General features: G+C 36.3%; 4 non-coding genes across 4 annotated transcripts in view; all 4 read left to right on the forward strand.

Annotated features, from left to right (window-relative positions):
• Window positions 1–4,065: 4,065 nt before the first annotated feature.
• LOC115185987 (5S ribosomal RNA) lies at window positions 4,066–4,184 on the forward strand. Its single transcript, XR_003875516.1, has one exon. It is a non-coding gene; the product is annotated as a 5S ribosomal RNA (ribosomal RNA).
• A 161-nt stretch (window positions 4,185–4,345) lies between these two features.
• On the forward strand, window positions 4,346–4,464 carry LOC115186081 (5S ribosomal RNA). Its single transcript, XR_003875592.1, has one exon. It is a non-coding gene; the product is annotated as a 5S ribosomal RNA (ribosomal RNA).
• A 161-nt stretch (window positions 4,465–4,625) lies between these two features.
• On the forward strand, window positions 4,626–4,744 carry LOC115185974 (5S ribosomal RNA). The gene has a single exon (XR_003875503.1). It is a non-coding gene; the product is annotated as a 5S ribosomal RNA (ribosomal RNA).
• A 161-nt stretch (window positions 4,745–4,905) lies between these two features.
• Window positions 4,906–5,000, forward strand: part of LOC115185989 (5S ribosomal RNA) — a 119-nt gene continuing 24 nt past the window's right edge. The window contains exon 1 of the ribosomal RNA XR_003875518.1: window positions 4,906–5,000. This exon is cut by the window's right edge and continues 24 nt beyond it. This is a non-coding gene — a ribosomal RNA (5S ribosomal RNA).

Below are 5,000 nucleotides of genomic sequence, written 5' to 3' on the forward strand. Positions count from 1 at the left end.
TTGTGTATTGAAAGTAAAACAAATATGGAGGGATTTTATTTTTGTTAATAATGGTAGAGGGAATTCTAGTGGGGTTGCTATTTTAGTGAGAAAGGATGTGGTGGACAAAGTGGTACATGTACATGATGATAATAATGGGAGGATTTTAGTTTTAGATTTTGAGTATATGGATATGAAGTTTAGAATTATAAATGTTTATGCGCCAAATAACGAAATAGAGCGCAAGGTTTTATTTATTGAAGTGGGACGATGGAGTGTGGGAAATTGTATTGTGGTGGGGGATTTTAATGTGAAATTGGACAGATTGGATATGACAAGGGGAGCAGCTTTTAGAAATGATGCATCTAGAGGGGTTTTAAAGAAAATGATGTTTGAGAAAAAACTTATTGACATATGGAGAGATGACAATCCCGATAAATGAGAATTTTCGAGAAGGCAGGTGGTATTAGGGGAATTAAAACAAACTAGAATAGATTTGATTTTAGTTAAAGAAAGTTTAAGGGATTTTATGAAAGATGTTAAGTATGTTTTTACAACTTTCAGTGATCATGCATGTTTAAGTTTCTCGGTGGGTTTAGACAAGGAAAGAATAGGAGGTGGTACGTGGTGTATGAATGCGAGTTATTTGGGGGATGAGGATTATTGTAAACAACTTCAATATTTGATAACATGTGAAATGGAGGATAAGCAGAAAGGGGATGATAAGTGTATATGGTGGGACAAGGTTAAGGAAAAAATAAAAGTGTTTAGTATAAGATATGCAAGGAAAAAGAGAGGCAGGATGAAAAGAAAAGAAAATGAGTTGAGAGCTAAATTGGATGAAGAAATGGGCAAGTGTGACAGTGAACCTAATTATAATATAGAAAAGTTTTTAGAGTTGAAAGCAAAATTGAGTAAATATGACATGGATAAGTGTAAGGGGGCTATTATAAGAAGCAGAGCAAAGTATTTTCTGGAGGGGGAGAAATGCACTTCTTTTTTTCTTGGATTAGAGAAGAGTTTTCAAAGAAGAACATATCTTAGACAGATTGAAAATGTAAAGGGTGAAGTAGTAGATGATTATGTAGAGATTTTAGAGACAGTGCAGAATTTTTATAAGGACTTATTTAAGAAAGGGGAGGTGGATGAGGGGTGTGTACAGGAGATTTTAGGTAGTGTAGAGGTGAAAATTAATATAGAGGATAAGTTGATGTGTGATGGGAAGATTACAGTAAATGAAGTTACGGATGCGATAAAGGGTTTACAGGTGAATAAGAGCCCTGGAGTAGATGGTATCATTGCAGAGTTTTATAAAATTTATGAAAGTCTTTTAGCATCTATTTTATTGGAGGTTTATCACTATATGGAGGAGAAGGATTGTGTATCAGAATCAATGGTGACAGGAATGATAACTATTTTATATAAAAACAAAGGGAGTAAGGTGAAATTGGAGAATTATAGGCCTATTAGTTTATTAAATGTGGATTACAAGATTTTAGCCAAAATCTTAGCGAATAGGATGAAGAGAGTTTTACATGATATTATTGCACCAACACAGAATTATAGTGTTCCTGGGAGAGATATAGCTGACACAATTAATACAATTAGAGACGTGATACACAAAATGAATGGGGATAAGATAGGGGGTATTGTTTTAAGCATAGATTTAAATAAGGCTTTTGATAGGGTAGAACATGATTTTATGTTTAGGGCCTTGGAAAGATTTGGTTTTGGTAATAAAATAATAAGGTGGATTAAATTATTATATAGAAATGCAAAAAGTAGGGTGAAATGTAATGGGGTTTTAACTGATTCTTTTACCCTGGAGAGATCTGTGAGACAGGGATGTCCTTTATCTGCTTTACTTTATGTTTTATCAGCTGAACCTTTAGCGGCTTTTCTAAAGAAGGATAATTTTATCAATTGTGTACAGACTCCACAGAAGGGTTCAAGTTTGATTCACCAATATGCAGATGACACAACTATAACAGTTAGAGATGAGGATAGTGTAAAAAGGGTAATAGAAGGTTTTAAAGTATATGGAAGAGCATCAGGAGCAAAAGTTAATATGGAAAAGTCTGTTGTAATGTATATTGGGAAAGTAAATGAAGGGAATTTTCCTTTTAAAGAGGTCAAAGATTATTTTAAGGTGTTAGGAGTTTTTATAGGCTTAAAAGGAAAGGAAGCTAGGGATTTGACATGGAGTGGGGTGATAAATAAAGTCAGGAAGGTTGTAAATATGTGGAAGGGGAGGTTTTTAAAATTAAAGGGGAAGGTTATTGTTATAAATTCTTTACTGATGTCAATTTTTGTACACGTCATGAATGTCTTAGATGTGCCAGAATGGGTTTTAACTGAAATGAATAAGATTTTAGTAGAATTTTTATGGGATGGGAAGGGGGTGAAAATCGCTTTTAAAACATTGATTGCAGGTTATGAGGAGGGGGGTTGAAGTTAGTGGATCTAAAGGTGAGGAAAATAGCGATAAGAGTGAAAATGGTTCGGAAGTATTTATATGGAGAATTAGATTACGGGTGGAAAAAGTTTTTACAGAGTATTTGCAGGAGGTTGGGAGGATCGGGGATAATGGTTTATTAATGTGTGTAAAACAAGAAATGTTGGGAAAAATACCTTTGTTTTATAAGGAAGTTTTTGAGGCTTGGGGACAGTTTTTACCACACATTTCCTATGAATGTAACATTTTGGAAAATATTTTAAACCAGCCAATCTTTTTGAATCCAAAGATCAAGTATAATAATGCAATGTTGTATTGTAAATATTTTATGAGAGCTGGGATGAGACAGATTGGTGATATTCTATATGAGGTCATTCCGGGGTTTCTACCGGTACACGCTATTTATGACAATGTTATTGAGGTAGATGATGAAATAAGCAAAACTACAGTAGAAAATATGTATAAGAGAATTTTGGGGTGTATTCCGGAGGAGTGGGTGGTTTTAATAAATACAGAGGTGGTTAAGAGAGCCAGGGGTTTACCGGATATATTTTATGAAATAATGGAGTGAAACATGAATTGTCAGGCTTGAAAGTTAAAACAGTCTATAGTAAATGTATTTTAAAAGAGATAAAAGTTCCTGCTTCAGAGAAAGTGTGGTCGGAGGTTTTTGTAGATTTGGATGTGAAATCAATATGGAAGAATGTTAATGTAAAATGGAATTCCATAGAATGTGAAGATAATGATTTTAAAATAAAACATAATAGGATTTTTACTAATGTGGTTCTACATCAAATCAACAGAAATATTAAGAGAGAATGTGACATTTGTCATATAGGGGTGGAAAACTTTATGCACTTTTTCATTGAATGTAGTAGATTAAGAGGGTTTCATGAATTTTTAAAGGAGCTTTTAGTAAAACATTGGGGGGAGGAGATTTTAATGAGGTGGAATGGAGGAGATTTTTTCTTTTTGGTATAAATGGGAAAAGTAAAGTTTTGAACTTTAATTTGGTTAATTATGTTTTAAGTCATGCTCGATATGCTGTAAGATTAAGAAGGAACTTGGGTCATTATGAAGGAAAATGTGTGAGTGTGGAGGTACTTTTTAAGAGTATGTTGGAGAAAAATATAGAGATAATACATAGATATGGTGGATGCAACTTTGAAAAACAATTTGTGTGGGGGAGTACATTTATTCGACTTTCATCAAATGGAAAACTTGTGTTCAATTATTAATTGGATTTAATTGTTAATTGATTGTATTTTCTTTCTGATTTTGTAAAGGGTGAATTGTTCACCCTTTAATTATGATTGAAACGATGTAAAATTGTCTGTTTCTCATAATAAAATATAAAAAAAAATAAAAAAAAGGTACGCCCGATCTCGTCTGATCTCGGAAGCTAAGCAGGGTCGGGCCTGGTTAGTATTTGAATGGGAGACCGCCTGGGAATACCAGGTGCTGTAAGCTTTTTGTCCACGAGGGTGTGCTCTTACACTATTTCATCAGCAACACTGCCTTGTAGTAAGCATTTAATGATGAATTGACTAAATGCAGCTTCCTGCTGCAAAATGCAGTCTGTTTATCAGACTCACTTTGACTATATATGTTGTACCAAGAGATTGTTTATCGTTTACGGCCATACCAGCCTGGGTACGCCCGATCTCGTCTGATCTCGGAAGCTTAGCAGGGTCGGGCCTGGTTAGTACTTGGATGGGAGACCGCCTGGGAATACCAGGTGCTGTAAGCTTTTTGTCCACGAGGGTGTGCTCTTACACTATTTCATCAGCAACACTGCCTTGTAGTAAGCATTTAATGATGAATTGACTAAATGCAGCTTCCTGCTGCAAAATGCAGTCTGTTTATCAGACTCACTTTGACTATATATGTTGTACCAAGAGATTGTTTATCGTTTACGGCCATACCAGCCTGGGTACACCCGATCTCGTCTGATCTCGGAAGCTAAGCAGGGTCGGGCCTGGTTAGTACTTGGATGGGAGACCGCCTGGGAATACCAGGTGCTGTAAGCTTTTTGTCCACGAGGGTGTGCTCTTACACTATTTCATCAGCAACACTGCCTTGTAGTAAGCATTTAATGATGAATTGACTAAATGCAGCTTCCTGCTGCAAAATGCAGTCTGTTTATCAGACTCACTTTGACTATATATGTTGTACCAAGAGATTGTTTATCGTTTACGGCCATACCAGCCTGGGTACGCCCGATCTCGTCTGATCTCGGAAGCTAAGCAGGGTCGGGCCTGGTTAGTATTTGAATGGGAGACCGCCTGGGAATACCAGGTGCTGTAAGCTTTTTGTCCACGAGGGTGTGCTCTTACACTATTTCATCAGCAACACTGCCTTGTAGTAAGCATTTAATGATGAATTGACTAAATGCAGCTTCCTGCTGCAAAATGCAGTCTGTTTATCAGACTCACTTTGACTATATATGTTGTACCAAGAGATTGTTTATCGTTTACGGCCATACCAGCCTGGGTACGCCCGATCTCGTCTGATCTCGGAAGCTTAGCAGGGTCGGGCCTGGTTAGTACTTGGATGGGAGACCGCC

Source organism: Salmo trutta, unplaced genomic scaffold (assembly GCF_901001165.1).
Source record: "Salmo trutta unplaced genomic scaffold, fSalTru1.1, whole genome shotgun sequence".
NCBI lineage: Eukaryota > Metazoa > Chordata > Actinopteri > Salmoniformes > Salmonidae > Salmo > Salmo trutta.